Source organism: Polypterus senegalus, chromosome 14 (assembly GCF_016835505.1).
Source record: "Polypterus senegalus isolate Bchr_013 chromosome 14, ASM1683550v1, whole genome shotgun sequence".
NCBI classification, from domain to species: Eukaryota; Metazoa; Chordata; class Cladistia; order Polypteriformes; family Polypteridae; genus Polypterus; species Polypterus senegalus.
The window spans coordinates 88,496,330-88,514,689 of NC_053167.1; the positions used below are offsets into that span (position 1 = coordinate 88,496,330).

At 38.0% G+C, this 18,360-nt stretch overlaps 2 long non-coding RNA genes across 4 annotated transcripts in view; both read right to left on the reverse strand.

Moving 5' to 3' along the window:
- Positions 1–3,397: 3,397 nt before the first annotated feature.
- On the reverse strand, positions 3,398–8,474 carry LOC120514863. The gene is made up of 2 exons (XR_005630529.1): positions 6,023–8,474; positions 3,398–3,694 (listed from the first exon to the last, which is right to left on the reverse strand). It is a non-coding gene; the product is annotated as an uncharacterized LOC120514863 (long non-coding RNA).
- A 4,953-nt stretch (positions 8,475–13,427) lies between these two features.
- LOC120515168 overlaps positions 13,428–18,360 on the reverse strand; it is a 58,953-nt gene continuing 54,020 nt past the window's right edge. For all 3 annotated transcript variants that reach the window (XR_005630610.1, XR_005630609.1, XR_005630608.1), the window contains 2 exons: positions 14,832–14,909; positions 13,428–13,645 (listed from right to left, as the gene is read on the reverse strand). This is a non-coding gene — a long non-coding RNA (uncharacterized LOC120515168). The remainder of the gene's footprint in view (positions 13,646–14,831; positions 14,910–18,360) is intronic.

The following is an 18,360-nucleotide window of genomic DNA, read 5'->3' on the forward strand; positions in this document are numbered from 1 at the left end:
GACATAGCACCAGATCATTGCTGAGAATCTCAGGAAGGTGCATGCCTTTAAGATGTGGAGAAAAAACAAAAACAGAGAGCCTGCTGGGTACCAACAGCAACAAGGACTAGGGCAGTGGATTTGAACCTGGGCCACTAGATTCACAAGACAGCAGGACTGTCCACTGCGCTGCCACATCACCCGCTTCTACCTTATATAATAAAAAGAAATCAACAACGTATTATTATTTGTAATTTTTTTAGTTGATGTGTCAAGCAACATAAAGAAAGTATGTTTTGCCTGCCCAAGACAGGAGAATACAAATAGAGTACAAAGAAAAGTCTTTTTTTTTTCTTATTTTTATTAGGCAGTAAAAAATGCAATACACTGTCAATTGTGACATCATGCATGTTCTATTCCTAATAGACTGCTATTAACACATTTTTTTTCTTCTACACACTGCACTTGCATAAAACTAATGAAAATGTAACACCTAAAAGCTTTTCTTAATAAGGTATGACATCTTTAAATGTAGTGTGTGATAAGTGCAGAAAATGTTAGTTATTATTATGTTTCTTAGAACCCTAGAGATGCCCTTTAGTGTACTCTAAAGGTTAAGGCACTGGACTTTAATCCACAGAGCTGCTAGTTCAGTTTTCATCTCTGACTTACTGTGTGATCTTCTGAAAGTCAATAAGCGAGTGCTCTAGTTGTAAAAATTAATAAACAATTGTGCTAGGTCTCTGAATTTCTAAATTACCTTGAAGGATTTATTTTAAGTACAACCTGGTTCATCAGATTATTATTAGGATATTCATATTGTAAATAGGTTTTATTTACATTGGCTGCTGGTGTAAATAAATTGCTGCTTGTAGATAATAAAGCTCCTCTACTGCCCTGTACCATTAGGAAACAAGTCCACCACTGGCACACTAATTAATACATGCCAGTTGTTATCAACTTATCTAATAGCATGTGTAACATTTTGGAAAAAACCTGAGCACGTAGAGCTTCAAACATCACATAAAAGCCTCACCAGCTCTCAGCTAAAGAAGAGCTTACATATTCTCTCTTTTTTGTAAAAATGATGTGCAACAAAATAATGCATAGAGGGCTCACCAGAAAATATAGGCGAAACAGGCAATTACCGAGAGTGGCATATGAACAAGGATGGCCAAATGTACCTCATTGAACTATTGTGCAGCCTGTTTGGTATTTGAAGATACGGCAGGTCATCTTTTCTTGGCTCTCCCTAATCATGTTGAATGACCGAGGAGTGTGTCAGTCGCAGCTTGGGCCACCCACCCTGACTTTATCACACTAGTGCTAATTCTGATCACTAGGATGGGAGACTGTTGACCGACAATGATGGCAGCATGTTAAAACAACCAAATCTGTCTGCCTGAGAATACAAAAGAACAGGCCTTCCAAAAACACAAAGGCTCAATATTAAAGTACAGTGTTTTAGATTCATTTAGCTTGGATGGTAAATCCACCATTGTCAAGCATCAAGTCACTGATTCCACTAAAAGCTTTGCTTTGCTGCAAGCCACAGTGGATGTAGAAGATGTGCTCTGTTCCCAAAGACAGCAATATCTTATTCAAAAAAGACCCTGGCCAGCAGTTAACAGTATATGATAAGGAAAGGTGGAATGGTCCCAGTAGCTACAATTTCCAAAGGGCATGCACTGGCAAAGAAAATTAAAATAGAAGATGCAGTTAAAACATATTAGCCATGAAGAAATAGCATGTGTAGTTTTGAAAGATAAGCTGAATGAATATAATCAGGGTGAGGTCAGGTTGGGAAGCATGCACCTGTACAGTTTGTTGCTGCACCCACCGCACGACAAAACAACTCGGGATCCTGGTTGGCAGCCACACAGGCAGACAAACGGTCCAGTCCCACCCTCTAGAAATGACCATTTATCTGCTGCAACCAGATTTTATGTGGGCATCCCCTTGGCCTGTTCCAGCCACTCAAGTCCTCAACAATGAGGATCCTGTGAGCCAGATCACCCTCATAGAATGGCGCCACTTGGCTGTAGTGCCGTAACTGATGCTCCCTCACAATGCAGGTAATGTTTCTTATTTGGGACTCTGTGAGCAGCCACTTGTTTGATGCCAAGTCAAACCAGCGGTACCCAAGGATTCTTCGAAGAGACAGTACCGAAGCAGTCCAGTCTTCATCTCAGGTCACTGGATAGCATCCATGTCTCGCAACCATATAGCAAGACCAGAAGCACCAGGGCTCTAAAGACTTGGACCTTCGTCCTGTTGCATAGATATTGCAAGCACCACACACCACTTTCCATTGACCTCATGACACCCTGTGCTCTCCCAATCTGTATACTGACTTCATAGGTATAGTCACCAGAGACATGAATGTCGCTGCCAAGGTAAGTAAACCTCAAGGTTGACACTCTCTCTGCAGACAGACACACTGCTGATGGCTGTGCGCAAGAGGTCATTAAAGGCCTGGATCTTGTTTTTTTTTTTTTCCAGGACACTTGTAAGCCCAGACACTCAGACTCCTCATTCAGTTTCTTGAGAAAACCAAATCAGAGCCTCCATTGACTCCACAAAGATCACAGCATTGTCAGCCAAGTCAAGATCAGAGAATCTTTCTTCACCAACAGATGTCCCACAGCCGCTGGACCCAACGCCCTTGCTCAACACCCAGTCCAAGCAAGCATTGAACAGAGTAGGAGCAAGAACACACCCCTGAATATAATAATATGAATTAATATAACAATCCCTTTTAAGTTGTACAGTACCAAGTCTAGTTTATACAGAATTTTTACCTCCATAGACTTCAGGTTTGATGATTTGAGAGAGATGATGCCCTTCCTAGACTTTGCATTGATACAGGATGTGTGACTCAAACAATCCTTAAAGCTTTGGAAATCTTGCAGAACTCAAGCTGGCTACAACGTGTGTTGCATAGCCTAGTTGCGATGGTTGAAAGTGGAAGTGCACAGTGCCACAATATTTACTCTGTGCCCAACAACAGGCACTGGGTTGAATGCAGCTTTTACGTGTGTGTATATGTTGTGATCTTGCAGATTCAAAAGGATGGGACAACTGTGTTTTTCCTAAAGTGACAGATTGGCATAAGTGCCAGTCCTGCATACATACAGTATATTCTCAAAAGAGCATAGCCAATTAATTGTCATGGGCGTACAGAGCCTATACCAGCAGACCTAACAATAACTGTGGGAAATAACTGTATACAGCTCATTTTACAGCACACAAACACACTAAACTGGGCAAATTTACAGTCAGCCACAACCTAACCTGCACACCTTTAAAGTATGGAAAGAAACTCAAACAGACATGGAAATAACATTCAATGAATGGTCATGGGATTTGGACCTAGAATGGCAGGTCCAAGAGAAAGCAATGCTATTTTACACAACACCATAGTAATAAAATTTTATTGTCATCACAGCTTGTCAAGAAAATATAACTTATCTGCTCCAAAATGTAATTTTCAGACATAATCAAAAATGTTTGTTGGTAAAGTATAATGCTTAAAATAGGGCCCCAAAGTTTCCTTTTGTTTTCTTCCAAACTGCAGTAGATGAAGGTCATCAAGTCAGCCATCATGCTGTATGTTATAGCTGATCTTCTTTTTATTGCAGCATTTCCATCTAAATACCAATATTGTACACTCAGTCTCTGTTCAGCTGGGCTGCTGAGGTGTCAGGCAATCCAGCTGAAAAGACGCACCAGCAAAACAGATGAATAAATTGTAAAGGTACATTTAGAAAGAACTTGGAATGCAGATATCTCAAATAAGCCCTGAAGACAAGCAAAGCAGTGGTAGACACTGGGTTTGTAATATCTGAAGCATTTAAATCATTCCATTCTAAACAAAGGCTTCAATAATGACACTTCAGACAAGTTAATACATGCTAGATTTTCATTTCAGGACCTTTAATGAAGGTGAATCTCCGCTTCTGTAAAACACACATTATGTTACAGCAGCAGGTTTGCCATCTGCTGATTACACACTTTTGGAGACCAGACCTGCTGAGAATTATTGTTGACATATCAGTACTTCTTGGTGCTTTACAATGCATTTAGTTTTCGTTATCATATGATTGTGCTGAGACAGATATATTTGCATAAAGGGGATTCAGATGTCACAGCTGATCGAGCAATGGCCCTTGTAGACAAACTTGTGGAAAAGCCCCGCTACTATAATCTGTTCAAATAGCAAATGACAGAAGTAGTGCTCCTCCAACATGAAACCAACAGTAGAGCTGATTATCTTTGTGCTATCATTGCTCTTGTAGGCATGGCGGATCCACGTGGAAAGGAGCTGAACTCCGGTTCCTGCTGAACTGAGCCAGTTCTATACATTTACTGTTATCAGCTCAGTAGGCACAGGAGGTTAAGCCCAGTGATTCACTCGACCACAATAACATGCACTAGTAATTAAATGATCCAGATGTTTCCATCCTTTACAGCCTTCCTCTTTGTGAATGATAGCGAAGATGATGATCTAGATGTTTTCAACATTCAAAGCCTTCATTTTGGATGAGGATGATGATTGAAAATGCCAACTAAAGACAGTGGTGTGTCTAAACAACCTAAAATGGGGCGATAATCCTACCCTATCTAAGTACATGGCCTTCAAAACATCCGTGCAAACCTCCAGCACTGAAATTCATAGCCCATAAATGCAGCCACCGAATGAGTGATTAGGCTATATTTGAAAACAGAATAATTAAGCATCAATTTCTATTTAACACATTTTATTTTAATTGCATCATAAATTGCTCAACAAACTAAATGCTGATACTGGTATGGATCACCTCAGAGCATTATTACCTTTTACTACGTGAGACAGTGACTTAGGGTACCTCCAGCATAGGGTGTGCATATCTGGCTTTGACTTGTGTGGCTTTCCTATTATTGGCCAAAGATATACAGTAGCTGTTAGTGTTTTTATTCATTTTCTCTGGGACTATTTGAGCCCTGTAACCTGAAAGAGTGAACTATGCCTAGATCTGGGCTTTCACATGACTCCCACTAAGATAATGACTGGAACAAATAATGGATAAAAGTAATTTCTTCAATGCTTACTCCTATCCTGCTGTGTGGGCACATTTACATGCAAAGAGAATCAAGAATGCAGTTCCAGCTCGGTTTGTTTTTTTAAAACAATGAGTACTCCAATATTTCTAAAGTTTAAAAAACTATTAATCGTTTCCTCAAAGTCTGGTTTCAATGAGCAAACACACTTGGCCTTGCTCCAGATTTGTGAACCAGATTACATAATTGGTTTGTAGACCAATAAGTCCTGTAGTGACCTGGAATGTAGTAACACTGTTCAATAACCACAAGCACAAAATATTTTGTCCTCACTTAATAGAAACCAACTAAACCCCGACAGCAGCTGCTTAGCAATGATCTGTTAATGGGGCGGGGGTCTCATAAACAGAAGAGGATAGCAGTATATTTTTATATTGCATCATTCAGATTAATTTTCTAATATAGAATTCTGAACAGAGAACATAGTATTTATTTAAAGCAATTATTCTTTAAGTATTTAATAATGAAGCAGAAGTTTTTCTTCCCAATAAAACCAAAGGGAGAATTTTCCAGAGGTATAATAAGGCTTTGGGATGGCACTTTTCTTGAAGTTATCAACTTCTTGAGGTCATATTTTTCAATTAAATGAATTTCTCTGTATCTAGTACAGTCAAACGTATTTGATCAATACAATTATAGATAACTTCTGGTACAGATAACACTTTTAAAAACCCATGGGAAGCAATTATTGTCTAGCAGAAATAATAGGACCTCAAAACCAGTAGTTAAGAGTTGCCTAAAATGTACACTTACGGCTCTTGAACAGTAATTTGTCTGACTTGTGAGTCCCACTGGTGCTTTACATGTGTTAGTTTGAATTGTGGTACAATTAGATGCTAGTCTGCATGGAAAATTTAGCTTCCAGTCATTGATGTCTGAGCAGCTGCAAGGGAAAGCAGTGGGAAAAGGGCAATTCAAAAGCATTTATTCAAGGATAGTTTACCTAAAATAGAAGTACAGTAGAAAATGATATCCGGCACCATATTTCTTTGACTTTCCCATTCTTGCATTGGTCAAGGTCATTGCTGTAATAAGTTGGGGGAGAAAAATACAGATTCTGAAAAGAGGTCAATAAAAGACAAGTTTAAACACACACTACAACTGTAATTTTAAGGGATAAACATAATGAAAAAGTAACACCAATAAAGAGAATCGAACCATTTCAAAATTTTTATCTTAGAAAATTCCAAATTAAATATTCTGAATGGAAAGGAAAAAGAATGCTAAAAGAATGTTAACACTATTTTCACTATCACAGACATCAACATGATGCTTTATTTCTATTCAAGTCCTGTCAGCCGTGCCTAGTGTGATGTCTGCAATTGCTGTGATGATTCTCTCTCATTCATACCTCAAGTCACAGATTTGCTCAGCATAGACAACATTTTTCATTAACTCCTCAAATGAAGAAATTGAGAGGTTTTTGTGAAGTAGAAGTGGGAGATTACTCCTTTGTTAAGTGCCAGAGCTAGCTGTATTGATTGGTATGTTGAATGATAAGTGCAGGTAAGCAATTTTGACATCTGTTAAAGTATATTTTAGATTTGTTTTCTACTGAGATGACATTTCAAAAACATTATGTGTCTATGTGTGATGCCCCATGTGTCTTTAACCATTAGCTTCTTCCATATTCCGTAATTGTATCTCATAACTTAGATAAACTATGGCGAATGAGGACACAAACAGCAAGTGCATAGTGCATTTAGTTTAAGACAAACAATGTCCAACATGCAGTGGTTAAATAACATCTTCAATAAATTATTCATAAAAGAAACACTGCAATGCAGGAAGTTAAAAATCCAATTAATACTCAAAATCTATGATAAAAGCAGTCAGAATCGGTTTCCTTCAGTCAGACTCTGTCCCATCACACCCTGCTCATTCAACAAGCATACTCAGCAGAGCTTTGACACTGGTGAATGCAGCCCCCCATCCCTGCAACCTCTGTCGGCACCCTCTGGGATGCTGTGAGCCCGTCTCCCTGTCCTGTCAGTCTGCTATATAAGAGCAAGGCAATCCAGAAGTCTGCTTTAATTCTCAGGCCCACATCTGAAGAGGCCAGTACTGTGTCCTAATAAGCTACTTAATCAACAATTTCATGGATCACGATGGTCCCTTTTACTTTCTTAATCTTCTAGTAACCTTTATATTAAAAGGGGATTGTGTCCACTTTGTATACACACATAGACACACACAAACATGCTTTATATACTTAATGTTGACAAAAGGTCCTGAGCACCCTTTGGTTTCCATATGCGCATTCAATATCATTAGACTTTGAAGACCCCCTCCTTTGATGTTCAGAGTAACCCCGAGTTACCAAAATGACGGCCCTTGGTGTTTTGTTGTCCACAATGCACTGGGGGGATGGATTATGGAAGTCCATGTCACTGGAGTTACATAAACACTGTCCGTTGGTGTCCAGAGTCCACACTTCTTAACTTTCAGAAACTGCACCCTTGCTGGTCACCTATGATGTCTAATGAATTGATCAGCACTGTGTAAGAGTTACTGGGGCACTGAAAGAGAAATGGAATGATGAAACCCAAGACAAAAATAACAGAATTTAACTCAAAATACAGCACCGACCAAAAGTCCTTCCATAAAGTCTTCTCAAAAGCACCATTTATTTTTCACAGTTCTATAGTAAGAAAGCAGAATAAAGTAAGAGATGCAAAGCAAGAATGTCTAGGGAGTCACATCACCATCTTAAACATGTGGTACATGATGACACAGTACACCACATGATTTCTGTATGACCAGCAACAGGCATAGCAAAGTATAAACATGACCACTGCCATCAAAATTCCTCCCAAAATGGCAGAGACGGTATTAAAAATAAACAAAATGGCGTCAGCAGAATTATGAAAAAATTAAAACAAGAAAAACAAACTCAAAACATTCTAACATGAATTATACCAAATCTCAGACATTACAAACTTGGGCACGTTTCTTTGATTATTCCTACAGTGAGTAACATAAAAGGTTCATTAGAAGAATCATGAATTACTTTACTTGCTCAACCGCTCAGAAGTTGTCAACTTCAGGTAAAATCACTAAGCTCTGGCTCACTCCTCCCATCATTCCAGTCTGTTCCACATTCCTCTGGAACTCTGGTATTGAAGGACATCAATCACAAACTTACCCTACCTGTCTAAACTCTGCAAAGAAAGAAGGCTCCAATTACTTTGATGTGGCACTCATCCCTGGTCCTATTACATTCTCCACCTCCTACAGTGTCAATGCTATTAAACAGATTTTCCCTTTGGGACTGGACTCCAGCCTTTTTAGATTTCTCTGTTTCATTCTTTTTATGACATCCATAGATAGATAAATACACATGTAATTAGATTATGGTGGCTCTGAGGCTAGGAATCTACACTGGCAATTGGAAGGTTGCCGGTTCGAATCCCGTGAATGCCAATAGGGACTCTGCTCTGTTGGGCCCTTGAGCAAGGCCCTTAACCTGCAATTACTGAGCATTTTGAGTAGTGAGAAAAGCGCTATATGCATGCAAATACATATATTTTTTATCGAGTACTACTCAGAAATGAATCAATTTGTACATGAATACATTTCTTACCTACTCTTTTACATGACAGCTTCACTGGAAGCTGTCATTTAAGGTGCAAACCAAAATTTGAAACTTTGATGGTGAGTCATAAGGGATTTACTGTATTGTACTGTAAAAACTGTCACCTTCCTGTGAATGAGATGTAAAAACACAGTCCTAACTTTCTGTGGTCATAAAAGATCCCCAGTCATCAGCTGAAAAAGAGTAGGATGTTTTCCAATATCCTGGCTAAACTGCACACTACGGTCTGGCCATTCTGGCTCCCCTAATCATCCCCTGTCTCTTATTGGCTCCCTCTCTCTCACCACTTCATCACCCAACAGCAAATGTGTTTTGAGTCTATTAGCACAAAAATGGTTGCTGTTCCATCATCCAGGTGGGTGCTACGCATTGGTAGTGGTTGAAGGGATTGCCTGCTGTCTATGTAAACAGCATTAAGTAGGATGGAAAAGCGGTATATAAATACAATTAATTAAGTAAATATAGTAAATCAAACGGCACATATGTCAGTTGTGATCTTTAGAGGTGCCCGTGAGGCAAAAATGAGTAAAAAAATAAATAAATAAAAGGCGTCTCCATTAGATTTGGTACCTCTGTTTCAACCAGATTCTACATAAGTTCTATGTGCTAGATTACTACTGTGTGTATTATTCATGTTACTTCTGACATCATGCCTCAATGTATGTATTCATGTAAAGCGAGCTCTGCATGAGCACACAAAGGTAACGACTAGCACAAAAACATTAATTTGTATTAAATTGTCTTGGCCGTGGCTCACAACCATGAGTCAGTAGACAGTATAATCACACTGCAACAGTAAATTCTGGAAGACACTATTTTTTTCATTTATCGTCTTCTACTACTCCAGCTTCATGTACACCAACCCTTGGATAATTATTTAAGATATTCTCTGCAGTATATGATTCTAGAATAAGCACAATTTATGCATTTAAGGGACTTGAAGAGAACAGCAGATAATTTGAATGCAATTATTAGATGTGATACACGTATACAATCATAGATAAATAGATTGAGATGCATACATGTATCTACATAATGGAAATTGGTCAAGTGCTTGAAAAAATAGATAAAAAGATTAGAGTTGTGAGACTAGAATGAAAAAATACAGGTAACATATATAGACAGGCAAGGAGAGAAGAAAGTTAAGGGGGATGAAAGGAGTGAAAGACAAGAGAGGCTGCAAAAAAGAGCCATTAGAACAGATAAAGAGAGAAATCAAAGATCGACTTGGTGATTTAGCCCTGGTGCAATGTGTCATTGATGCTTAAGGATGAGCGTAGCTTCTTCATTTTTGTTTGACGTGTTTCCTTATAGCTCTGTGAAAAAATATCTCCAGAGAAATCAGTGTGGCTATGATCAAAGAACTAGAAAAATGTGTAAGATTTTTCATCTAAATGACTTAAACATGCTCCTAAAATGATCTGAGAGTAGTCAGCTTTTTTCACCATCGTGTATAGTTAAAAACCTTTGTTTTTTGAATGTTTCTGTTGGTTTATTTAGTGCTGATAAGTTTCTGTCATGGTTTGTTAAGCTTAGCATGACCATTTAATTTCACCTTTGCTTAAACATTGTCATTATTAGAAATGTGTTTATGCAAACACATCATGTCAGTTATATTGGGGCTTCCTTTACATAGCCATTTTCGTTTTGTTAATAATTTATGAACACTTGTGTATATGAAAATGATCAACATCATTGAAATCAATTGTCCATGTACAACAATAAAGGGAGAGCATTTGGATGCAGAATAGCAGGTTTTATATTATTATAATGACAGAACAATAAATCATCCCAGACTAAACAATTTTGAAATCAAAATAGTCTAGAGCAGGGATACTCAACTCTGGTCCTGGTGGTCCACAATGGCTACAAGTTTTCATTCCAATCAGTTTCTGAATTACATACCAGGCCTAGCAGATAATACAACAATGTATTTCATTATAGGGCATGTTCATTCTTTCAATCTTCTAAGACAAATGTTTATTACATTGTAGATTTTTTGTTATCTTAGAACATTATTCATATGTTTTGTGGTCTGGAACAGATTTACACCTCTTGGTTTTTCCCTCCTCATTCTTATATATTTCAAAACATCATATTAACACAGATACTTCATGATGTACATACACAGGCTTAAATGGTGGCACATTAGTTGGAGTGCTGGTGGTTCATTTATCATTTACACCTTGTTATTAACTGAGGGCTAGTTATGATAACAGGCAGCAATTTAAACCTTAATGCAGCTGCTTAAAACTAAAATAGATAAGGGTTCTGATTCGTAACAAACAAGTTAACGGAAACTGAACCCAACAAAACATATTCCTTTAGTAGGAAACAAATGGGTTCTAATTAAAAATGTAGTTAAAGTTGAAATCTGCAGCCTCTACAAATATCCAGGTCTGGAGTTGCATACCCCTGTCTAGGGCATAGTGCCTATGCAAACCTTTCAGCTGGCTCAGTGTTCCAACAAGCAGTGCAGTCTTGAATGGGACCTGGCAGACATGCCACTTCTGCAGCATTATCGTAAGATATTTCCTCAATACTCAAGACCAGCAAAAACATTCTGTCTCGCATTAACCTGCATTAAACATATTTTCATTATAGATAAAATCTTACTTCTTATCCAGGCTTATTAAGATTAAATTATTCTTGTCAACACTTAAAATATACTGGCTGTAAGATGATTTCAATTTTTGGACACCTATACCTGTCAGGAAAAACAGTAATTATTACAAAACATGTCGTTATAAAGACTGTAAAACATCATAGTAATACAACCAAACCTGCTATTGCCCCAAGGGGATATGACTTTTTTTTTTGTTATCATTTTTGGATTTTATTTACAAAAGAGTAAAGATCTAGAAAAATGTGCGTATTCATAAGTGCCAACCAAGGGCTTTTAGGCTTGACAACACTCCCAATATGGCATGCCGTGACTTTGAGTGTAAAACTTTTGGCTTGGAGCGATGGAGCTGGCTGCCTTCTTAACATACCAACATCAAAATGGCACAAGTTTTATAGATAATAGGCTGGTCCTGAAGTCAATAGGCCCCAACTGACACAAGACACTTACCTTAGGCAATTCACATAACTTACCCAAGCTACTATCCTCATTTAGGAAACAACTGGATGCAATTATTGGAACATTAACTAAATGTCTTACTGGAAAACTTAGACGGACTAAATCAAGTCTTGTCATTTGTAAGATTTTTTTCAGTTCCTACTCACTTGAAAATGTAGTTTTGTTTACAAAACTTGGGCATTTATTTCTGTTCAAGATGAAAGCCACAAACTCATTGAAGCTCTGACCTGTATGAATTTGGAAAATCTTACTTCTGCAAACCCTTTCAATTGATATTTCTTGCTGGAAGTACATCAGTCAATGTACAGGATGTTGCTCACAGGAAATTGCGTTTTGAGACGAGGTGGTTTCTGCCCTAAATATCCTGGTTGGTGTAGTTTTGCATTCTTCTGCAGAACTAGAGATTTGCCATTAGCATGTGTAAGTCTAGCGGAAGTGGTCTCAATCACTACATGCACAATGCAGAACATTCACTTTGACTGATTGTTTTGAACTGTGCAATTATTACCTTCCAATACATATTATTGTATTTAATAAAGACTGGTAAAGTGTAAATTAATGTGGTGCATTTAGACAGATAAAGAAATCTTTATTTTCAGAGAAAGCTAGTTAGGCATCTGTGATGGATTCTATCTCCTATATCTTTGCAAATAAATATCCACAATAAAAGATAAGACAGTTTGTTCAGTGCAGTAGTTGGTGCTCCTGCCTCAAATCTCCATGGTCCGTGGCGCACGTTTCTTCCTAGCTAACAAGGATGGCCAACTCTGATCTTGGGGAGCCACAGTGGCTAAAGGTATTCATTCTAACCATTTTCTTAATTTGTGACTAGTTTTTGCTACAAATTAACTTAATTTAATTGATTTGTTATTAATACTCAGACCTTTTAAATCAGGGCTAAGCATTGTTGGTCCAGGATGGCTGCTGTGGCTTCAGGTTTTTGTTCTAACTCAATTGCTTCAAGAGAAATCATTCATTGCTGGTAAGGCACTTATTGCTCAAGTGACATTTTTCTACTTCATTTTAGTTGTCTTGCTTGTAAGATTTTGAACCCTTAATTACTTATTTTAGTCTTAAATAGTGGTATTCATTGTTTTAACTGCTCCTTATTAAAGATAATATTTAAATGACAAGGGAACCAGCAGTTGCACATCTAGCTTGTCTCCATTTCCACTCTCCCTATTTGGTATAATTAAGTACTCAGAAGGAAACTGAGGAGAAAGTGAAGAACTGAAAATTACTCGTCCGTTTCAGGTTTCAAATCACTTGGATAATACATGAATCATTAGAAAGAAAAACAAAAATCTATGATTTAAAAATGAACTGATATGGTAGAGTTTCGACACAAACAAGCCATGAAATTAAATAAGATATGTTATTGGTGAGGATTGGCTTTCATTTAAATGACTGGGTTAGAACAAAAACTTGCAGCCACTGCAGCTCTCCAGGATCGGAGTTGGCCACCCCGGTACTATAAATATGAAGCTCTTGTCTATGGATGATTTACTCCTACATCCACAAAACAAGCACAGTATGTTAGGTGTAATGGTGACTAAAAATTGCCCAGGTTTAAGTAGGCGTGTTCCTTATTAGACCGACACACCATTCAGAACTAAAGCCAGTATTGCACCACATACTGCTCAACATGACCATTAAAGATGCAGCGGTTAGTAATGTGTGCTCACTGTTTCAGCGAGACCTGATTTTATTCTGGGCCCACATGCTCTGTGTGTGGAAAATGGTGGCCTTTACGGGTAGGCTGGTTTCCTCCCACAATTTGACATTATCCAAGTTGGCAAACCATTGACTTAAGTGTGAGATGAGTGTGTGTCTATGAGTGTCCTAATCCGGGGTGGATCCTGCCTTGTCTTTGGTGACTTCTTGCAGACCTGTAAATAAAAAAGCACATTAAGTAGACAGAAAATGGATTATGTCATATTTTATTACATAAATCCAGCACCTTTATATATGAATTGAACTATACTCAGTCAGAACAACATACTGACATATGTGATGCTGGACACGGCAGTGCGCAGTTGTCAACTGCCCAAGGCAAAACAGTACATCTGTGTTGCATAATGTATTAAAGTTGTTACTATCATTTATTATGAATTAAAGAATAACAAAACACAGTGAAAGCATAATCGTTCACATCAAATGCCAGTGATAATCTTGTTGTTTGATTTGAATATAATTCTAACTACAGTCTGACATGCATTAAAGCGTGAAGCTTTCAAACCTCAGCCGACAGAAGGTTTATATTTCAAAAGAACACAAAGAAGCAGTCAGATCCAAATATAGTTTTCTTGACAATTCACTCTGGTGAATTAGTTGGCTTGCAGGGGTTGTAAGTGCTGCCTTTCTTTAAATGATTCAAAAGGGGCCTTCTCTGGCTTTCATTAGATTCATTTGCATGCTTTTCTTTTAGCTGCTTTTTTTTTTTTTTAAGTTTTAAGGTAAGAGACCATTTGGTGTCTTTTTATTGCGGATAAGGCATGCAGTATATAGCATGCATGTTACTCGCTGTTCAAATTTTACAGGTGACTGAATTCTTCATATGTACTTAAAAAAGGGACCCTGCCAAAAGTGTTAAAAAGAGATTTCAGGGCACGGAAATTATATTCCATGCGTCCGGATTGTGGACTGTTAGAAACACTGTAGCGAGAGCTGAGAGTTTTATTTTCCACAGTTGAGACTTGTATATTACATTTCATTGTGGGTCTATAATGGAATGTAGTACACACATCTCTTCAGTGATGTATATGGTTAGCTGCTTTAAATGACTCTGTATTGCATTATCTTTTAAGCACTAATTTAATATATGTATTTGTGAAGTATACATCTCCAGAGACAGATAAAGAGAGAATTTCAAAGGCAGTGAATGTGTGTAAATAAGCCATTGAGCCACAAAGCTGGCAGTTCAGCCTCTGCCTTTGAATCACAGTGTAACCCTGATGAAGTCACTTAATCATCTTCTTCTTCAAACACAAAACAATCATGCTATAGTTCTGTGCTAAACAAAACCCTGCAGAAAAATTTGATGTAAATTTTATTTGCTATGTTGCAGTGACTTACCATTCACTTTGCACTGCTTTTCGGTTGGCATCTTTTCCTGCAGGAGTGATGCTTACAACCCCATAAGAATAGGAGGGTCTGAAAATGGATGAATGGATATTGATATTATTTACTTTTATTAAAATTTACTGTGCCATTGATTCAACAATCTGTGCTAACACTTTTAGACGTATGTCTACTATCAAGCATGGACGCTTAGGAGGCATTTTCAAAGCCCCGAGAAGGTAGGCAATACCAGCCTGGGCAGAGAGGGGGCATTGCCTTTAACTTCATCTTCCTTTTCATTGGCAGTTCAGAAGTTCATCAACCTCAGAATGACTAACCCAGTTTCTACAAACAAAGCTCTGCCACTGCCTGGTTGGCACTATACAAACCTTAGAGGCTAACAAAATTGCTGTTCAATGAGAACCTGCAGCTAAGGTGGTGAAAACTCTCTCACAGAGGCATCTTTTTATTTAAACAGCATCACGCTGTGTTTTGCACCCATGGATGACTGCATTTTTCTTTCCTATTTATTCAACCAACATATTTAGCACAGCTTCCGGCTGGTACCCCAACCCTTTGTTTTTTCCTGACCATTTTCATTCTCTTGCCTCGATCTATCTAAATTAGCAGTATAAAATAGGTGTCAAAAGTCAGCACACTCTCTCTTTGCAACATCATCCACCAATCAAGGCAGTTCATTTAGAAATCTTTTCACTTGCAGTACTGTATGTTGTTTGAAAAACAGGTTTTAACTAAACAAGAAAAAAATGCCTTTCCTATATGTGAAGTATTACAATAAAATTTAACAACAGAGATGAAAAATAGCTAATAAAATGTGTAAAATTGCACTTCATCATCAGTAACTCAAATCAAAAAGAACAGTGTTTAAGGACGGCTTAAGTGACCTTGATGGATTACAGTCTTTGGTAAAAAGTAAGCAAAGGTAAGCTTGGTGCGGATTGTTTGCGTGACTGGTATAGACTTAGTAAAAGGTGTGCTAATATTATAGACTTGTCTGATACTACCCTAGATAGATCTTGCACATTTTTTAAACACCTACCTCTTATCTTAAGCAATTAGAATGTTCAACTGCATCATGGAAAAAACTATATTTTCCAAGTGTGTGATAAAAAGAGCACACAAATCATGCCCAGCTGAACTTTTCCAACATGTGGGTCTTCTACATGACTCTTTTATCCCTGTTAATGTAGCAACCTGAAGTGCAGTGTGATACAGAATATTTCCAATCTGTTTTTCTTCCTGTATGACTGGACAGTAATTTCCAGGATGACATGTGTTATTTTTAAATCTAGTTAAATTCTTCAAGAAGGTCAGCAGTGACAGTTAAAATTTGGTTAAGAAGATGTTGCATGCATAACACAGAAATTCCTTTTCAACACAACTCATATCAGATATAAAATAAGAAACCAACTGCTAAAGTGTGGTTCAAAATATTGCTAAGAATTTTGAGGACATCACTCGATACAGCATTGTCATCACCATATTATTGTTACACAGATCATTTTATGTTCAGTTGATAGCCTTTTCTCATACAAAAAAATCTACACTTAAGTCAGCATTGTTACTTTCAAAATCAATTTCCTTCTAATATTAGCTACACATATCTAGCTTACCTCTTTTCTTGATGAAATCAGTATCAAAGGAGCGGAACTTAGCCACTGTGAACATGCAGTTTCCACAATCTGTTCACAGAACTAGCTAAGTCCTACACCTCTTGAAACATAGAAGGCAAATAGACTGAAGAATATGTGCTTACTCCTTTTACATATTATTACTACATTAAATACAATCAAAACATGCAATATACATTTTAAAGTAGTTGCAGACCTCTAATTCAGTACATTTATAAACCAATCAGGACTTGTAATTTTTAGTCGTTTTAATGCACTTCAGTAGTGTTCTCTCTTGAATTCCACATTCAGTGCTGCCTTCACTTTTAGGAATCTGACATTTACTTGACAAGTCACTGATGCAGCAAGATCTTTTTGCAGCCTGGCCACAGCCCTAAAGTAGAGTAATTCATTGACTGTTACCACTTCCTGCAAGTACGTCGACTGCTTTCAACAAGGTAAAGAATGTTAATGAAATGACCTGGCTTGTCACGTAAAGGAAACAGACTGCTAAAGCACAATGGCTTTTTGATCTTCAAAGCTGGTGAATGAATTACCAGATACCTAACAAAGTGTGAATGGAGCCATATTGATAGCAACAGGAGATAAAATGTGTTTTATTAATTGCCTTCTACAGACAAAGTAATATAAAACACAAAACATTTTAAAGAAATAATTTAGTATTTCTATGTAAATTTTAAGGACAGGTTTTTGCATTGTGAAAAGATTGATATGTATAAAAAATAACTAGACATGTCCTAAAATGGTACACAGTTATACACTCATGCAGGCGTTACTGTATGAAGATAAGATCAATTACACACACACACACAGACACGCACACCTCCCCACACATATATTTTTATATATACTTGTATAGAGAGAGAGAGTCAGGATAACCCTGTTCCCTTTCCTGGTGTGGAGACTGATACAATAGATAATCTGGAAGGGAGACATGGCATGCCCCGACTTAGGAGGCTGGCATGGGATGCCAACATGGTGGGAGAAACAGATGGACTGGCATCCCAGTGGGGGTTAACAGATAGGCCTTACCCGGCCGAAAGACCAGTATAAGAGTAGGATAGCATAATGGGTGCAGCATCTTGTCTGGGGTGGTTGGTATTCTCTTTCCTGATTGGGAGGCAAAAAGAAGTGAGGAGCAATTGGAGACTGCCTCTCACCTGGGCATCTGTCAATCAGAGTAGCATAACTCTGGGTGAGCCCAATTTGGATACCCACAGTGTAGTATGAGAGCTGTAGTTCACTTGGGACTGCCCATCAGGTTTGATGGGTGCTGCCAGAGGGAGCTGTTAGAAGGAGGATCCTCTGTCCGTATTGCCTTTGTAGTTGTCTGAAGGGTTTGGTGCTCAGTTACAGCCCCTAATGGCCCTAATATATTCATACAATCTATATGTAGTCCCTTGGCATGGTGAGAAGTGCTTGTTAACTATCTAGTGATCTCTAGAACCGTGCTGTTTGGAGATATTCACTCCAGTTGGTGCTATATTTGGCAAACTGGTCTAAGTAAAGAGTCCAGCTAAAGAACCATCTACAAGTGACACTTAAGCATGATGAAACCCAGCATTGGAGGACGATTCACCGTCAATTACCAGTTGGCCAAATAATCTATTTAGCCTGGTTGGGCACAGCCTGAAAGCTCTACGTTAAGCACCCATGTGGACTCACTACTGACAATGAGAAGAGTGAAGACCGGGTGCAGTGCCTGTCATCTTGACAGACCCAGGCATTGCAAACATCAATAAGGCAATGTGGATCATAATATCTCTGGCAGGAAAGAATGTGGAACCTGTTTATAAAGTGAACAAAATGTCAATAGATTAACTCACCACTACACAAAGCAAATGGATCTATTTCAAATTTAAGACACTCTTTCTATAAGCCTACAAAACATT